This window comes from Schistocerca cancellata, chromosome 6, assembly GCF_023864275.1.
Source record: "Schistocerca cancellata isolate TAMUIC-IGC-003103 chromosome 6, iqSchCanc2.1, whole genome shotgun sequence".
NCBI classification, from domain to species: domain Eukaryota; kingdom Metazoa; phylum Arthropoda; class Insecta; order Orthoptera; family Acrididae; genus Schistocerca; species Schistocerca cancellata.
Genome location: NC_064631.1, coordinates 195,370,874 through 195,391,763, shown reverse-complemented (window position 1 = coordinate 195,391,763; position 20,890 = coordinate 195,370,874).

Genomic DNA, 20,890 nt, shown 5'->3' with positions numbered 1-20,890 from the left:
ATGTCTATGTTCTAAATAGGGATTCATAAGTGTAGTCACTATATCACCACTTTTCGCCAAATTGTGGAACTCAGTTTCTGTTGATGCCCCTGTATAAACAATAAAATCCAAGACATAGCCAGTCTTACAATCACATAAAACAAATGTTTTTATACCGAATCTACTCCATTTCGATGGAATGAATTGTCTGAAAGATAAGCGTCCTTTGAATAATAACAAACTTTCATCAATGCAGAGTTTCTGATGTGAATTAAATGCACAACGGAAAGCTGTACGAACGTTATTGACAATGTTCCTAATTTTGAATAATCTGTCTTCTCCAGTATTGGCAGAGTTGTCACTGACATACATCGTAGCACCTACTGTATCGGCATCCCACTTCACGTCCAACCAACACGGGATGCCTGCATCACAGGGCGCATATTCACCACGAAAACCTACGTCGTCTGTGTTGTCATCACAAATATTTACCTGCCGTCACAACACAACACAACAAAAGTGTCCACCAACGGCCGCCAGCTACCACTATCCGTTCGCGAGGCTTGTAGAACATCTTCACCAGAGGTTGCAGCTAGCACAGGAGCTACTTTGATACGCCAGGCACGTGATCGCTAATACACTCCTGGAAATTGAAATAAGAACACCGTGAATTCATTGTCCCAGGAAGGGGAAACTTTATTGACACATTCCTGGGGTCAGATACATCACATGATCACACTGACAGAACCACAGGCACATAGACACAGGCAACAGAGCATGTACAATGTCGGCACTAGTACAGTGTATATCCACCTTTCGCAGCAATGCAGGCTGCTATTCTCCCATGGAGACGATCGTAGAGATGCTGGATGTAGTCCTGTGGAACGGCTTGCCATGCCATTTCCACCTGGCGCCTCAGTTGGACCAGCGTTCGTGCTGGACGTGCAGACCGCGTGAGACGACGCTTCATCCAGTCCCGAACATGCTCAATGGAGGACAGATCCGGAGATCTTGCTGGCCAGGGTAGTTGACTTACACCTTCTAGAGCACGTTGGGTGGCACGGATACATGCGGACGTGCATTGTCCTGTTGGAACAGCAAGTTCCCTTGCCGGTCTAGGAATGGTAGAACGATGGATTCATTCGATGACGGTTTGGATGTACCGTGCACTATTCAGTGTCCCCTCGACGATCACCAGTGGTGTACGGCCAGTGTAGGAGATCGCTCCCCACACCATGATGCCGGGTGTTGGCCCTGTGTGCCTCGGTCGTATGCAGTCCTGATTGTGGCGCTCACCTGCACGGCGCCAAACACGCATACGACCATCATTGGCACCAAGGCAGAAGCGACTCTCATCGCTGAAGACGACACGTCTCCATTCGTCCCTCCATTCACGCCTGTCGCGACACCGCTGGAGGCGGGCTGCACGATGTTGGGGCGTGAGCGGAAGACGGCCTAACGGTGTGCGGGACCGTAGCCCAGCTTCATGGAGACGGTTGCGAATGGTCCTCGCCGATACCCCAGGAGCAACAGTGTCCCTAATTTGCTGGGAAGTGGCGGTGCGGTCCCCTACGGCACTGCGTAGGATCCTACGGTCTTGGCGTGCATCCGTGCGTCGCTGCGGTCCGGTCCCAGGTCGACGGGCACGTGCACCTTCCGCCGACCACTGGCGACAACATCGATGTACTGTGGAGACCTCACGCCCCACGTGTTGAGCAATTCGCGGTACGTCCACCCGGCCTCCCGCATGCCCACTATACGCCCTCGCTCAAAGTCCGTCAACTGCACATACGGTTCACGTCCACGCTGTCGCGGCATGCTACCAGTGTTAAAGACTGCGATGGAGCTCCGTATGCCACGGCAAACTGGCTGACACTAACGGCGGCGGTGCACAAATGCTGCGCAGCTAGCGCCATTCGACGGCCAACACCGCGGTTCCTGGTGTGTCCGCTGTGCCGTGCGTGTGATCATTGCTTGTACAGCCCTCTCGCAGTGTCCGGAGCAAGTATGGTGGGTCTGACACACCGGTGTCAATGTGTTCTTTTTTCCATTTCCAGGAGTGTAGTTCCAGCAGATACATCCGGCAAACGGTCTTTATAAGGCGGCGCACTGCAGGAAAAAGAGAGTTCGACGTACCGCTTGGAAGTGTTCAGAGCTGCCACCCATGCAGCCAGGGCCAGACATCTCTTCTAGCTGGACGACCTCTTGTAGATAGACTTGGTATAGTTGACGAACCTCTTTACATTGTAGAATTGTGTTTTTTATAGCTCCCCATAAACAGTCTGGTCTTTTCTATTATTTGTTATTATATATTTGCGTCGATCCGCAGTGGGGATCGAGACTGTTGTTCTTCTGGGGGTTGTATTATTGTATCGTTTTGGTGGGTCCAACAAACTGTTTTCGGACTTGTGTTTTCCGCATTTCTATTCTGCTAGCGCATGTACGTGAGTGTCGATGTTTCGGTTTACGTGTTTCCCGCGTTTGATCGGTTGTTGTCCGCTGTGGCAGACGGTATTCCCGGTATTGATGAACCCTCAGCCGAGTCATAAAGCTGTTGGAGCGTATGCAACAAACGAACGAACTCATTATTCAGCGTTTACAGGCGATATTCCCCCCCCCCCCCCCCCCCTCTGCTGGTCACCAGGTCTCACGCAGTTTCACAGCTTCTGGGGCTCCATGCTGAGCCGACTGCGTTTTCAAAGTTCGACAAATCCGTTGAGCCTTGGAGCAACTACGTGGCTCGTCTGGAGCAACACTTAATTGCCATGATGTCACTGGTGACGTTCAGCATCGTGCATTTTTTCTCGCCTATGTGGGCCCGGAAGTTTATCGCCTTCTGCACAGTTGCATCCGATACAGAACCTCATGCTCTCTCCTACGAGGCGTTGAATTCTAGCCTACTGGATTATTTTGACTCTCAGGTTGTAATGGTTCTTTATTTACGTGACCATTACGGCACTCCAACCGCAGTTCTCGATACCAGTAATTTCGAACTACTTTTCTGCGAAGTAACAGACATATTTTTGTGACAATATTCACATTTGGTTTTGTTAACGTATGGGTACTCCGATGTATCGATATATTACAGTGATATGGTTCTTGTATTTATGCATTTCTGTGAGACTGTCATAATCTTTGACTTACTTGTAATCATTTTGGCGTGAATGCGCACAGAGCAGTCTTTGTTTCACTTTGCAGAAGTTACGTTGTTACTTCCCTTTGTAAAAGAACAGTCAAGTCTTGTGTTTGGTTAAAGTGGAATTAAATATGTGAAGATTGATAGAAAACTGTTTTCTTGATGATGTGACAATTAAGAAGAAGTATATGTGAATTTACAAGAAGTTTATTAAAAATGTTGATCGTGAACACCAAGTTAAAAATTATTTCTACAATGCCATTGTTCCGATCTGGGATTGTTTGATCATTAAGAATTTCCTGAAAAGCGCATTTGTTAGGTCTTCAAATATTGCTAAAACACAGATCCGGACCTTCTAGCAGCCAAAGTGGAATCGCCCTAGAATCAACAAGATCAGCCATAACGACTTCGACGAAATCTACGTGGGAATCCATTCAAGATAAGTGCCAAATTAATGACTTCTTTACAGTGGCCTCATTGTTTCGATTCTGACGGTACCATCCACAGTCAACAGTTTTGTATTTGCCCGATAAAGCGAACATATGCTGCGTGAGCAACATTATTAATCTGATTTCTAATCTACTTTGCAAGTGGTGTTATTGTTAGAAGGTGCACGTGGCGGCGGCACGTAACAAGTTCTTATATTGTCAGAAGCTTGCCGTGCAGTCATAGAGGGAATGGATTGCTACACTGCAAAATTTCTCCCGTAACTGTCGGTTTTTCTGTTGCAACGACCATTGCAAGCAGTCTTATGGTTCGGCACTTACTCGTGATATGTTGCTTGTCCATGCCCCAGATGATACCTTACAGACAGATCCTCTGAAGCTGAAAGATCCCTTTATAGACACATTATCCGCGCAGATCTTCGCCGCCCGTCCCCCGCCACACTGGTTCCCATCAACGCAGCCGCCAGAGCGGTGCTGGGTGCCCCCTCCTGAGGCCACGGCCGGCCGGAGTGGCCGAGCGGTTCTAGGCGCTACAGTCTGGAACCGCGCGATCGCTACGGTCGCAGGTCCGAATCCTGCCTCGGTCATGGCTGTGTGTGATGTCCTTAGGTTAGTTAGGTTTAAGTAGTTCTAAGTTCTAGGGGACTGATGACCTCAGAAGTTAAGTCCCATAGTGCTCAGAGCCATTTGAACCTAAGGCCACGCCCGCCCTTTTGGACTAGGACGCCAGTCCCCACCTGCGCCAACGGCGGCCGCAGCGGCAGCAGCAGCAGCGACAACGGTTGCCCTCTTGTACTCAATGCTTTGTCACCCAAAAAATTGCCGCTTCCGGCGGGCGACCTGATCGGCCTGCGGAAAGCAGGGTCACAAAGCCGAGGTCTGTCCGTCGTCATCGTTCCACACTGCTGTGGACGCCTCCGACTCCATAGTGGATGAGACGGTCCCGCTGTCTCCAATATCCTTCGCGCAGTCGGTTTTTCTGCACATGACGGCAGCGATCACTCTGACTGTGCGGTTGAACGGCACTCCTCTCCTTTTTCAAGTGGATACGGAGTCCTCCGCCACCATCATCGATGGGGATTCCCACCGTCAGTTCATCACCGCTTCCTCCGTCCATATTTCCATAAAGAGCTACAGGAAAGACTTCATCTGGCTACAGGGGTGGTTCTTAGATCTGGTCCAGTACCTCACTCACGATGTCACAACCCAGGTTTTGGTCCTCGCCGCCCCCAAGGTCACCAACTTATTGGAAATGGATCTTTCTCCATTACTGAGCCTCGAGATACATGACTCGGAAGCGTCCGTCATTTACAGCAGCTTTTGAATGACTTACAAGACGTGTTCTCTGCCACTTCTCCAGGGGTCTCCGGATTCGATGCCCCTATCGAACTCCTTCCCTCGGCGGTCTCGAAGTTCGACGAGGCTCTCTCGGTACCGTTCGCCCTCTGTGTCAAATTTTCCGTCACTGCCTTCCGAGGCACAGGAAGACAAAGTCATAGCAGTGCCAAGCCCGTACGGAAAAAGTCCACACTCATGTAGCCGAAACATGGGCACAATTTATGACGTATCATATGCCTAATGGTGTGAAACAGGTCTGACTAGACCTCAGACGCCACGTCCCATCGTACATTTTTGTAAGCGGCTGCTCAGCAATGGTGGTTTAAAAATGTTCAAATGTGTGTGAAATCCTATGGGACTTAACTGCTAAGGTCATCAGTCCCTAAGCTTACACACTACTTAACCTAAATTATCCTAAGGACAAACACACACATCCATGCTCGAGGGAGGACTCGAACCTCCGCCGGGACTAGCCACACAGTCCATGACTGCAGCGCCTTAGACCGCTCCGCTAATCCCGCGCGGCTGTGGTGGTTAATGATGTACAGCCTCAAACGTGTTCCTTTTGTGGCAAAGAAGGCCACGTCCATAATAAATACCTGAAACTATACATCACACGACAACGGAACGACGACAGGAACACCAACTGAACGACAACCGCCTTTCTACGCACCTATGCGGTGGTACTGCACTTCATGCCCTCAAGAGACACTGTTCATTATCCTCTCCCAGGACAGACACAAATGGAAACGTCACAGCACCTTGCCACCGGCAGTGCCGTCAACGAACCTGATTCCCAACTGGAGACACCCACATTCACAAGGATACCAACAAGAATCTTGTGGAGATTGCATTACACCACCCGCAGCTTTTGTACCACAATGACACGAGTCTCTTCCTTCCTCAGACACAAAGATTGCCAGAAGCAGTCGCCCAAACGCGACAGGAAACGCCGCAAGACATCAGAATCGGACAATGGTCATCTTCACAGGACTATGAGACGGCGCACAGATCTGGCTGCATACATCGTAAATCTTCTTCCATCGCCACAGAGTCGCATTCCCCAAAACACTGTGGGTCGTACACCAAAGACTGTGAACAAGAACCATGCCCAGAAGGAAAACAACTTGCACCTCGTCGCCGAAGCGATTCAGCCGACGGCAACCAGCGTCGCCATCTCTCGCCAATGATGAAACTGACGGACTGTTTTCACAGGCAGTTGATGGGCATTTGCCACTTCCACCCGACGCGGAAATGGCATCTATACCTTAGCTAGACTAACACAAAAATGGAGGATCTTCCTACGACGACTACTGCGACAGCTATCGACTTCCACAATCCTCCACGACAACCTTCAGCAGCACTGTTCCCCCACCAGGTACACCGAATAAGTACTATCAACACAATAATATCTGCTTCCGCCTTAAACTTCAACTACTCCACGATACGCTAAGAGCGATGGACATCGACATCGATATCGACATCGACATTGCCTTGCTACAAGAAATGAAGACAGCAACTTGGTCTGGGCATCCACGGATACAAGACGCAGGCCACCTCAACGGATGTGGAACACATGGGCGCAGTTATCCTCTTCCAGGAAGCGATTGCAGTTTCGATTGTCATATACCTACCAACGTCATGAGGGGTGGGCCTCCCTCATAGTTGAGGGAACCACAATTATAAATCTCTACACCCCATCAGGAATAGATAAACGGAGGGATTGGTCCCAGTTCTGTGCAGAAGATATCACGTCTTTATGTCTCGGCAAATACGGTCACCTCATCGCGAGCGGCGATTTCAACTGTGTTCTCGAGCGTACAGAGGAATACCCACATTTCCCCACATGCCTGGAAGCTCGTTTCCTGATCCGCTGCCTTTGTCTCGTCGACACTTGTAGAGCAGTACACGGCGACCACCGGAGCATAAACGCACCACGAGGCACTCTGGCAGCCGAAGCGATAAAATACATGTCGCTGATGCTCTAATACCCGATCTTCTCGATGCGGAACACTGGCTTTCTGCCTCTTCGGATTGTGACATCTACATCTGTACTATCGAAAGTTGTATAAACAACCTACATGCCACAGAACAAGACCCTGGAAACTCAACGTTCTGCTATTACTAGAGCCCAAATTTTGACAACATACCGCAGACATCAAAATTTAAGAGGTATTAGAGCTAAAGTTAGTGAACTGCTTACAGATTTTGACTAAGAAATTATTGCTATATCAGACAACCACTTAAATATTTTGTCAATTCAGAGGCTTCCTTTACCAGGCTACAGATTAGCTGGCTGTTTCTCAAGCAGTTCCTTGCGGGGTGGCTTACTAGTGGGATAAGGATATCATGTAGAACAAAGCGGGAATTATATCAAAATGTTAGAAGTAGTCACAATCAAGCTACAGTAGCCAATTACAAACAGTATTGTAAGGTGATTAAAAATGTTATCAGGAAGGCAAAGAGTATGTGGTATGCAAATAGAATAGCTAATTCACATGATAAAATCAAAACCATATGGTCAGTTGTGAAGGAAGTGTCTGGTCAGCAGCACAAGGTCGACGATATAAAGTCAGTTCGCAGTAAAAATATTTCTGTTACTGATAAATCAGATATATGTACAGTATTTAACAAACATTTTCTGAGCATTGCTAGTGTATTAAATAAAAATTTAGTTTCTACAGGAATCATATAACTTTCTTTGCAAATGCCATTCTGAGATTGATGTATGAAATACTCCTCTGTGATACAGACAAGAGGGAGACTGAGTCAATAATTAAATCACTGAAGACTAAGGACACTCACATGGTTATGATGGAGTGTCCAGCAGAATATTGAAGTACTGTGGTGCACATGTTAGCCCTGCATTTAGCCATATTTATAATTTTTCCTTTAGGAATGGTCAGTTTCCTGAGCGATTAAAGTACTCAGTAGTAAAGCCGCTTTATAAAAAGGGAGAAAGTGATAATGTAGATAATTTTAGACCTATTTCTGTGCCATCAGTGTTCGCAAAAGTCATTGAAAAGGCTATGTATGTAAAGATAATTGATCATTTTATATCGCACGATTTGCTATCAAATGTAGAGCCGCTGGAGGGGTTAAACAAAAGGTTTCGAACGCTTGGCATATTTTTTTATTTAACTTAGGCATTTGATTGTGCTGATCACAAAATATTGCTCCAGAAGTTGAGCTATTATGGAATACGGGGAGTAGCTCACAATTGATTCACCTCTTACTTTAGCAACAGGCAGCAAGAGGTCATTATTCACAATGTTGATAAGGGCTGTGATGTGGGGTCTGAGTGGGGTACTGTCAAGTTGGGGGTGCCCCAGGGATCAGTGTTGGGGCCACTCCTGTTCCTGATATGCCCTGTAGTATTAAGGGTAACTTTAAAATATTTCTGTTTGCTGATGACACTAGCTTGGTAGTAAAGGATTTGTGTGCAACATTGGTTCCTTTTCAAATAGTGCAGTACATGACCTCAGTTCATGGACTGTAGAAAATAAACTAACGCTAAATCACAGTAAGACTCAGTTTTTACAGTTTCTAACAACAATTCCACAAAACCTGACGTTTTAATTTCACAGAAAGGGAATATGTTTAGTGAAACTGCACATTTCAAATTTCTAGGTGTGCAGATAGATAGTAAGCTTTCGTGGAAAGCCCACGTTCAGGATCTTGTTCAAAGACTTATTACTGTCATGTTTACTATTCGAATGGTATCTGAAGTGAGTGATCGTTCGACACGAAGATTAGTCTACTTTGCTTATTTTCATTCGCTATTGTCGTATGGTATTATATTTTGGGGTAACTCTTCCCATTCTAAAAGGATATTTTTGGCTCAGAAACGGACGGTTCGGGCAATAAGTGGTGTTAGTTCACGAACCTCCTGTCGACCTCTGTTCACGAGTCTGGGTATTTTGACATTGGCTTCTCAGTACGTATATTCCTTATTGTCGTTTATTGTTACCAATATTAGTTTATTGAATAAGCAACTTTCAATCGGTTAATACTCGGCAGACGCCAAATCTGCATTTGGATCGGTCTTCCTTAACGCTTGTGCAAAAAGGTGTGCAGTATACTGCTGCATCCATTTTCAATAAGCTGCCACTCGAATTCAAAAATCTTAGTAGTAATCCACACGCACTTTCAAATCGAAACTGAAGAGTTTCCTCATGGGTCAATCCCTCTATTCTGTCGAGGAGGTCCTTGAAAAATTAAGCTGATTATTATTGTATTGCTGATAGCGCTTACTTAAACTTATGGACTGACTTTAAAAGGTTCATGAACATTTATTTTTGTCTGTTATTACGTTTATGTTGTTATTTAATGTACTGACACGTTCCACGACCTTGGAGATTTGCTCCTCAATTTGGTCCTACGGAACTTGACGAGTAAATAAAAAAATTAAAATAAAATAAATAGAACATACAGCACACTTGAGTTAAACACGTCACACTGGAGTGGAGGATACTGTGTACCGAATCGGCTGTCCGCCGCACCTTGACACAATATGGTAAAGCCAAAAACAGGAGGAACCACCACGTAACAGATTTATACTATAGCTTTCCATGTGGTCTCGTGGATCATCCCCCATCCGAAGACTGTCGAAACGAAGCTCAACATATCAAAGACAACGGCAAAGACAAAGGAGCCGTTTGGAGCACACAGCTGAGACAGGATTACGAGTGAGGAACCTTCTGTGCATCATACTGTTCAAAAGTTTTTACAATGTCAGCAGGCCTAATATCAAGTTTAGACCTATCTGATGGACGATGGCTGTCACTGCGAGCTTCCACCGTCAGCGCCTTCACAATGCACTGCAGAGACCTCTATCAACAAGTACTGGCCGGTGTGGAGGCTATTGCCGAGGTTCCCCAGAACGTCCATCACAAGATAGACGCTATGGCTGCAACCCTCCTTACCACAGAAGTGACCACTGACCTTCTCCTAGCAGCTGTGGCCAAAGGATCACTAAATTTGTCTCCCAGCGCAGACGTATTACTGTTCAACTTTTGCAGAACCTTGCAATATTTGATGTTATTGGAATGGAGAGACATGTACTAGGAACTTCTGTCTGGTGTGGTGTTTCCGTCAGCATCGTTCATGGAAGGCTAACTTACACCAGCGCTGAAACTGTGACATGTGTCCCGAAACGCTTACTTTCCATGTTAGAGCTCATTTTATTACTTCTCTTCAAATCACGTTAATCATGCAATGGAACCACACAGAAACAGAACGTACCAGCGTGACTTCAAACACTTTGTTACAGGAAATGTTCAAAATGTCCTCCGTTAGCGAGGATACATGCATCCACCCTACGTCGCATGGAATTCCTGATGCGCTGATGCAGCCCTGGAGAATGGCGTATTGTATCACAGCCGTCCACAATACGAGCGCGAAGAGTCTCTACATTTGGTACCGGGGTTGCGTAGACAAGAGCTTTCAAATGCCCCCATAAATGGAAGTCAAGAGGGTTGAAGTCAGGAGAGCGTGGAGGCCATGGAATTGGTCCGCCTCTACCAATACATCGATCACCGAATCCGTTGTTGAGAAGCGTATGAACACTTCGACTGAAATGTGCAGGAGCTCCATCGTGCATGATCCACATGTTGTGTCGTACTTGTAAAGGCACATGTTCTAGCAGCACAGGGAGAGTATCCCGTATGAAATCATGATAACGTGCTCCATTGAGCGTAGGTGGAAGAACATGGGGCCCAAGCAAGACATCACCAACAATGCCCGCCCAAACTGTAGAGCAATGAGTCCCATGTCAACACAAGCACCAAAGTTAAAATTACCTTCCTTCAATTGGGCCAACTGGCCGTGAATCGAGGAAGTACAGTACATACTGACGAAACTAAAATGAGCTGTAACATAGAAATTAAGCGTTTCCGTACACATGTCCACATAACATCTTTTCTTTATTTGTGTGTGAGTAATGTTTCCTGAAAGTTTGGCCGTACCTTTTTGTAACACCCTGTATAATACAATGTACTCTTATTCATGAAATTCTCGTAAACAGCTTGCACTCTTGTTTAGACACAGATGAACGTTACATTTACTACACATGAAAACTGTCTTTTCTTGCCAATTTTATCTTTTACATCTTTGCCTTATGTCTGTAACGGGAGGCAGATGACGTAATACATCAGTTTAGGCTTAACCTCGAATTGAGTTTCTTGGGCCCTGATGCTTCTTCCATGGTAATCCCCTGATCTGTATTGGATGAAGGCCTATAACTCGTTTTATTCGTCACGTCTTTTCCATGCCTGCATAGCGCCTGTGCTCTTCGGGATTTGAATTCTGTTACGTCATTTTGTTTATTACGGCGAATTCTGAAACTGCCGCAATCCCTCTCAGTACGTGGCACATAAGCTTTTACATCTCCATTTGTATTTTGTGAAGCATAAAACGTTCGGGGTCCATCAGTAATAAAATAAAATCATCAGAGGATTATCAGTTCACTAGACTTTCCTCATCGCAGTAAAAGTGAAATGTAATCAGTCAAAAGAGTTCTGATGTCGGATGTTCGTAATAAATTAAAATATATCTGTGCTAATAATGAAAGTATTTGGTCACTGAAGTATTCTGGCAATCCAAATTATCATACATGTTTGTTTTCAGTTCAGCTGATTTCATCTTTTGCATACGCCCATGGAGGTACGCAAACGCCTAATTATGTCTATTTTATGTTAGCAGTATTTCCGAATACTGCTAACATCTCATTTATTACATAAAATTGTGATTTGTGTCATGTTGCAGATACTGTGGAACAAACAATAAAATTTCAGAACTGACCTCACCTCTTTATCTATATTTAGTGGTCCAAACAATGACGATTATATCTATTATGGCTGTTTTGCACAAAAGCGCGTACTGCAAGTCGCTGTAGAAATACCGGTAACATTCAGGAGCGGGAACACATGTCACAGGCTCCGGTACCTTTGTGAAGAATCTACACCTACTGTCACTGGCACTAAAAAACAATTAGCTTTCCGTTTATTAACACCGCTTTGGTATGAAGCGAATTCTCTACGCTCGGCATTAAGGCGTGGTAGCAGTATCTGAAAACAGCAATAGCGGAACCTGTGAATGGAATAAAAATATCGGCTTGACGGAACAGAATAATAAAGAGTGTTTTAAAAAGCGTAAGGAAACGTGTCGGAAAAAAAGCTTTTGTGGCGAGGACAAACGCCAGTTTTCATGCTGCTGTCATTTATTTACAGTGACAGTAATACATTTCACAGTTCCTGCTACAGCAACCAACTCAGATACCTAGTGCTGTCGTAAATTGCTTTAAACTAATCACCTTGAATCCTCAGTAAGAGCAACAGCGAAACGTAACCAATATGAAATTGAAAGAGATTGTTTTTACGAATAGAAATCAAAGTTGCAGGACAAACACCAGAATTATGGAGAAAGTTTCGCTAACTAAATTTAAAAAGAATTAACTAAAAATACATTTACTTGTACGGAAACCACACATCTGCGGCACCAAGGTTTATTTAAGAGATCTGATTAAAAGATTTTCTCCTGAAAGGGTTTTTATTACGCTGCTTTCTTACCGAGATAGAATCACAGTATGTTACACACCGTGCGTATGGTAATAATGTACTTGTGTCAAAATATTTTTACTGAGCAAAGTACTGTGCGAAATAAATGACTTAGGGATAGTGAGCTTCGAATGAACATAGCTTTCATACAGGTTTATCACCAAAGAACGAAACATGAACGATATCCTTGATTCGTAGTTAGCAGTGCACATATGCCTATCGTTATTACTGTGTAAGCAACATACGTCATGTATACACCCCGTATTTAGGCTCTCAACTTTCTACACAGATATGCAAGTGACAGCAATATTGTACCTAGTACTCGCGTTCGAAATTGATTAGCCTAGTAAAAGCACAGCTGCAAAAACACTGAGGACTAAAAAAATCGACGGAACTGTTCCGAGAACATTTGAATGTTATTTATGCTTTCCTTATTTTGTTTTGCTTCTTTGTTTGCCGTAACGATACATTAAACCGAAGTAAATTAACGACAGAAGCATGCAGCAGCTCCAAGAACTGAACATTAGTCAGTTGTGTTGGCTCAGCTCCATTCTTAATTATGGCCAGTTGTCTCAGGTCTGCCAGAGATATATCTGGAATGGTGTGGAGCCCCGGTATCGTTGTGGTTTCCATCGTTTCGCTAATAGTGCGGACTGACTCGTTTAGACGTTTTGTTGTGTGCCTGCTTCAACGCAACACTGGTGCACAATGCTGTACAATGTAATACACAAGTGATTGTGCGGTAGTGCGTAGGATACTTGCTTGCGCTCTCCACTCTGTACCTGCAGATTTGCTTATTGTGTTATTTTTGGTCGTCACTTTTTCTCCAGTTGAAACATAGCTGCAGTTTTGTCTCGTTTCAGTACTTAGCGTGAGTTGCTATGCGCGACGAAATTTCAGAATATGCGTACTTGTGTCAATTGACGGTAGACCTCGTGCAACTGTCTTTAGGCTGACATACCAGCAGGTTGACAGTAACGTTTCGCTGAATTCTTTGGAGAGAGACCAATCGGGTCTTGAGCAGCGAAAATTTGAAACATTCGATTTTTGATTAACACTTGTGAAACTCCAGAGCTGTGTGGGCGCAGACCAAGATGGAGCCACATGTCGCTTTAATTGGTAAGATCGCATAACGCTCTTCAGCACAGAGAGTACATTGGGCTTTTAATTTTCTACATTAAATTCATTTTACTTCCAATGTTTCTTTCGCGCAAGGTAAATGCACTCATTTCATTAACGCCACGGGTAAATCGGAACTTACTATTTTGGGGATGAGTTGCAGCTCTGTGCCTATGTAATCGAGGATATACACTATCATTTCATAATCTGTTCTACACTCATGCTCATAAGTTAAGGATAATGTTGATACATGGTTAAACAACGCTCTGGTGGGCGGTTTGCGGGTTTAAATCACATCGAGGTATGACCTTGCGGTACATTTGAGCTGTGGTCGTCGCACGGTGGCGCTGGCAGCAGTTCACATACGCAGAGATGTGTTGGTGCATGTCTGAGTACGGTGCAGCGAGTAAGTGTGTAGACGTTTTCAGACGTCCTAATAGTGACTTTGTGTTTAAAATGGCTCAAAGAACGCATATTGATGACGTTATGAGGGGTAGAATACTAGGGCGACTAGAGGTTGGTCATACACAGCAGGTCGTAGCACGGGCCGTCCGTGTGCCACAAAGTGTGATCTCAAGGTTATGGCAACGATTCCAGCAGACATGAAACGTGTCCAGGTGCTACAGTACGGGACGTCCACAGTGTGCAACACCACAAGAAGGCCGATATCTCACCATCAGTGTCCGCAGACGGCCACGGAGTACTGCAGGTAGCCTTGCTCGGAACCTTACCGCAGCCACTGGAACAGTTGTCTCCAGACACACAGTCTACACACGACTTAATAGACATGGTTTATTCGCCCGAAGACCTGGAAGGTGCATTAGACTGACCCCTGGTCCCAGGAGAGCCCGTAAAGCCTGGTGTCAAGAACACAGTACATGGTCATTGGAACAGTGGTCCCAGGTTATTCACGGACGAGTCCAAGTATAGTCTGAACAGTGATTCTCGACGGCTTTTCATCTGGCGTGAACCAGGAACCAGATACCAACCCCTTAATATCCTTCAAAGGTACCTGTATTGAGATCCTGGTTTGATGGTGTGGGGTGGGATTATGGTTGGTGCACGTACACCCCTGCATGTCTTTGACAGAGGAACTGTAACAGCTCAGGTACATCGGGACGTCAGTTTGCACCAGTATGTCCGCCTTTTCAGGGGTGCAGTGGGTCCCACCTTCCTCCTGATGGATGATAACACATGGCGCCACCGAGCTGTCATCGTGGAGGAGTACCTTGAAACAGAAGCTTTTAGGTGAATGGAGTGGTCTGCCTGTTCTCCAGACCTAAACTCGATCGAGCACGTCTGGGATGCTCTCGGTCGACGTATCGCTGCACGTCTTCAAACCCCTTCAGGAGCTCCGACAGGCACTGGTGCAAGACTGGGAGGCTATACCCCAGCAGCTGCTCGACCACCTGATCCAGAGTATGACAACCCGTTTTGCGGCAAGTGTACGTGTGCATGGTGATCATATCCCGTATTGGTGTCGAGTTATATGCGCAGGATACAGTGGCGTTTTGTAGCACATGTGTTTCGGGACGGTTATCTCAACTTATCACCAATACCGTGGACTTACAGATCTGTGTCGTGTGTGTTCCCTATGTGCCTGTGTTATTAGCGACGGTTTTGTGTAGTGCCACGTTGTGTGGCAGCACATTCTGCAGTTATCCTTAATTTATGAGCATGAGTTTAGTCTAATGCTTACGTAGATACTCTCAGGAGGATTGGCGTCATTTAAATGTTTCAGAAGTCTTCTGTCTTCGAGTGTTGAGCAATTTGTACTGGATAAGCGTCTTTCTTTGTGAGGATGAAGTCCACTTGTCTGAATAATATATGCTTTCACCTCTTTATATCTCCATTGCTAAGGGACGCTCTGTGCAGTCCTGAAGCATCGACTGTACACAACCAGTGCAGCGCCGCGAAACGGCATCAAGAAGGCGCTGAGCCGAGTGCCAAAGGGAACAGCGGGCAGCGCCACCCCTCAGGGAAGACTAGAGTTCAGCGCCCCCTGCCAACGCTGAATTTATCTGCCGCCCATCACTGTTCGTCCCATTTTGGTCGCAGTCTTCGAGGACATACTAAGCCTGTGTTCTGTGAGCAGTAACAAAAAGTACTTGTATGTAGCAAGTACAGCAAGCACAAGTTGCATTTCTTTCTTTTTTAGAAATAAAGTGTACCATTAATTTGAAAGTGTATGTACAGATAGTTTTGGATTCCTGTCGCCGGCCATCGTAACTTCTCTTCTTTCTTTTTCGTGTCGGTGCTGATTCCCACAGTAGCCGACGCAACACATTCACTTGCTCTGCATGGGTTTATTTGCGACCCTATCTTATATACGGGGCGTAAAGGCTACAACTGCAGACATTTTTATATGTGGTACCTTAACATGTACGATTTTTTCTACGTGTAACGGCGTTCCCACAAACGTGTCTCAAACTTTATAATCTGACGTTTTCTGTACGGCTACAAGTGCACCACTAATTGGACTAAGTCTAAACCGTTTTGTGTCCATGGGTAGTAGTGGTAGTAGCTTTATTCATCCGTACATCTCTTTTTACAAGGATATAGGACATGTCAAAGTATTTACAAATTTAGATCAATTTAAAGTAAGCTAATTCGTATACACATATATTTACAGACTTCTAGTTAGAGACAATCATTAGATTTACTCCTGGTATACAATACTCTTTTTACATATAACTTATTACATGATGTAATGCCACATTGTTCACTCATATCTCACTAGCAGTCACTGCACACACTATACACACATTGTTTCATAACACTTCACTCACAACATACACACACACACACACACACACACACATACAAACACAGACACACGTGAGCGCGCGCGCGTGCGTGCGCGCGTCCGCGCCCGTACTCGTGATCTATGGGCCATTTTCTGTACTGCAACATCCCATTTGCTATCCTGAAAAACTGAGTCAGCATCCCTCCATAATGAGTGAGATGTTGAGCTCAGAAAGAGGAAGAGGTGTTAGTATTGTGCTATGAATAGCTTGGAAATAAGTACGTCTAGAAAGGAAAAAAAGAAGGAGAAAACGTAATGTGAAGGTGTAATGTGGAATGTTGGATATTTTATAATCATTATTATTATTATTATTATTTATTTGTATAACATTTTTTGTCAAACCCATACTCTGTTTTAGCTAAGTAATCCTTCAATGTATAAAATGTATTGCATAATAGGTACTTTTCAGCCGCCTTTTTAAATAAGTGTATTTTTGCAATTTCTTTAATCTCTTTTGGTAATTTATTTTAAAGTTTTATTCCTTGGTAGAAAATGCTGTTTTGAGTTTTATGTTTATTTTTTCTTGGTAAATGTAAGTTGAGTCTATCTGTTGTTGCATGGTCATGGAAAGAGCTGTTTGTGCAGTAATTACTAATGTTATTTTTGATGTGTACAACTGACTGGTAATTATATTCACATGGAGCAGTTAAAATCCCCAGCGTTCTGAACAGATCTTTACAATGAGCTCGACTATCATTTTTCGGTATTATTCTTATGGCTCTTTTCTGGAGTTTGAAAATTGTATTCATATTTTGTGCATTTGTTCCCCCAAAAAGAATGCCACAGCTAAGAATTTAGTGTACATATGAATAATATGTAACTAAAAGACACTGCATGTTACAGACTGATGATAGGATTCTAAGGGCATAACATGCTGATAACATTCTGTTTGCAAGTACCTTTGTGTGTTCACACCACTTCAACTGAGAACCAATATTCATTCCTAGAAATTTTGCATTTGTTACATAGTCTACAGAGGTGCCATCTACAATTAATTTAACATTGTCATTTTTCCTCTTAAAGCTGAAATTCGTGGCATTAGTTTTTTTTTTATCTTCAATGTCACTTTATTACTTATTGACCAATCATAAACTTCCTTGAGAGTTTCATTTCCTTTCTCGGCAAGGAGTACTCCTTCTCAGTGACTATAATATTGCTGTTATCAGCGAAGAGGATTTTTTCACCGTCAGTAACACTACTGGGAAAGTCATTGATGTATATCAGGAACAGTATTGGTCCTATTATGCTACCTTGCGGAACCCCTATATTAATGTATTTTGTTTCTGATAAGTGTTTTACTAAATGTTTAGATCTATTTTATGTATGTGTTATCTCTACACTTCAACACCTGATCTGCAGTGGAAGCGAAAATAAGTATTAATGGCTTCCCCTTACTAAATGTTTAGATCTATTTTATGTATGTGTTATCTCTACACTTCAACACCTGATCTGCAGTGGAAGCGAAAATAAGTATTAATGGCTTCCCCTTGCCACGTGTAAATGGTGGTACTACCCAACCTTTAGACATATGAGATGTGATAGCTATAATTATGAATCTGCAGATGACCTAAATATTGATGTAATGTTGTTGAGTGCATCGCACTCATTCAACAACAGAAATATCTGCACTTATGCCCTTTAGACCCTGTAACTTGTTTGTAAAATCTTACTGACTGAATGTAAGGAAAGTAAAAATACCTCGTCCCAGCGTAAATGATTTTCACCTTGATTTTGTTCCGGCTTCCCCCCTTCCATTCACCCCAGATCTTCACAAGCCTGCACAGCAGGTTTTATGCTCGTTTCCCTATTTAACTGTTGTTTCCTCTCCAGCTGTCATGCATTAGCAGCAAAGTATTTTGATCCCCTGCAATTTTCAGCTCGACCAACAGTGCATTCAGTGATCATGTGCAGTACATTTCTTTGAGACAGAATCCACTCGTCTTTCTTCACTTGCTGAAATGATATCCTTCAATCCTGCGACCAGTAGCGTCTCATCTTGTTAGCTTTTAATGTATTCATATGGGTTTTCTCGGATGCTTGCAGGTGATGCAGGTGATCAGACAGGATGCTTACGTACGTGTCACCTGCCAGATTCGTATCTAGACGTATCAGGGGTCCCATATCACTCCAACTGCACACGCCCCACACCATTACAGACCCTCCACCTGCTTAAACAGTCCCCTGCTGATATGCTGGGACCGTGGATTCATGAGGTTGTCTTCATGCCCGTACACATCCATCCGCTCAATACAACTCGAAACGAGACTCATCCGACCAGGCGACATGTTTCCAGTCGTCAACAGTCCAATGCATCAAGTGTACACCAGAGTGAGCCTTCGAATCTGAAAGCCCATATCGATGATGTTTCGTTGAAAGGATCGCACGGCGACACTTGATGGCCATGCATGCCTATAACAGTTTCTTTGGCGTTTCACTGTGTGTACCTTGTAACTAACAAAGAATCGAAGTTTTTTTGCTGTCACGCTGTTGTTCCCCCTTAAACACTCTGCAGGCAGAGAACTAATTGTAACATTTTCGGGATTCGAGAAAGCAAACATCCAGTTGTCAAAGAACGTCATTTATTATTTCCACAAAGAGGGGGAGGGACGCACGCAGAGGAGGTTACAAGACTGCCTCACAGGAAGAATATTAGGCTGTTGACGTAGCGGACGGAGGGGCCCCACGTAAGCCGCAGTTCTCCTCGGGGACTCTCATTGTGTGGAAGCTGCTCCGTGTTTGCCTCTGGTCGGCTCTGCACACAGACCGCAGCCAGCAACACGAGGCAGCCCGTGTTGACAAGTCAATCAGTCTCACCCGATAACGACCTGCGCATTTCGCCACCTCTGCGATCCCTGCGGGAACGTCGGACGCCTGCGTGTTTGTCTGCAAGTCTGATTCTGCACAATGGCCGACAATCAACTGCTGGAACATCATTAGTTGTTCCCTCCGGCAAACGAACTGCGTTAGTGCTGACAAGAAATCGAGATGTGAGATCTCGTCCAGTCTGACCGCTTTTATCCGTTCACCAGCTCGCAGTGTTGCCACAAAGCCTCAAGAACTAATTAAGTATATGCAGTTCTCTTCCATCATTGTCGTTGATGTAACTGAATTATTTTGACATCACGCGAGCCACCGAGCCCTCTAAAATTATTAAGAAATATGTCTCTGAAACAAAGAATTAAAAATGATGGTTACCATACAGATATTACGAAATAGTGTGAATTTCACATTCTTCAATGTTTTGTCATTTGTTCTCGCAAACAGCCTGAGCTTCGCACGTGTTTCACTAAGCATCCGTCGGACGACTTGTCTGGTGCAGCGGTAAATTTGTTTACGGGTAGCTACAAAATGTTATGCATTAAGATCCGAGAACAACGTTAGGTAATTGAATATAATCAGTTTCATACAACTGAAATGATATAAGAAGTTGTAAGGCGTCTGTAAAATTGTAGGGATCCGTATACAGTGACCGGGCCAAATATCTCACGAAATAAGCATCAAACGAAAAAACTACAAAGAACGAAACTCGTCTAGCTTGAAGGGGGAAACCATATTACGCTATGGTTGCCCCGCTAGATGGCACTGCCATAGGTCAAACGGATAACTGCGTTTTTTTAAATAGGAACCCCCATTTTTTATTACATATTCGTGTAGTTTGTAAAAAACAAACGTATAAGCACGTGGTATCACGTAACATTCAGCTAGTGCGGACGGTATTTGAATCGTGATACATTACCTGTTTTAAAATGGGCCGTTTCCCAATTGCGGAAAACGTAGATAACGTGTTGATGTAAGGCTACTGTGATCAAAATGTCAAACGGGCGTGTTCTGTATATGCTGCTCGTTATCCTGGACGACGACATCCAAGTGTCCGGACCGTTCGCCGGATAGTTACGTTATTTAAGGAAACAGGAAGTGTTCAGCCACATGTAGTTGGGAGCTCCAACGTCAGGCGCGTAATGGGGCCCCTTAGGGATATGGCAGCAAGGGAGGGGAAGAAAACCAATGTGCACTCCGTGTGCATACCGGGGGGAGTCATTCCAGATGTGGAAAGGGTCCTTCCGGATGCCATGAAGGGTACAGGGTGCACCCATCTGCAGGTGGTCGCTCACGTCGGCACCAATGCTGTGTGTCGCTATGGATCGGAGGAAATCCTCTCTGGCTTCCGGCAGCTATCTGATTTGGTCAAGACTGCCAGTCTCGCTAGCGGAATGAAAGCAGAGCTCACCATCTGCAGCATCGTCGACAGGACTGACTGCGGACCTTTGGTACAGAGCCGAGTGGAGGGTCTGAATCAGAGGCTGAGACGGTTCTGCGACCGTGTGGGCTGCAGATTCCTCGACTTGCGCCATAGGGTGGTGGGGTTTCGGGTTCCGCTGGATAGGTCAGGAGTCCACTACACGCAACAAGCGGCTACACGGGTAGCAGGGGTTGTGTGGCGTGGGCTGGGCGGTTTTTTAGGTTAGATGGCCTTGGGCAAGTACAGAAAGGGCAACAGCCTCAACGGGTG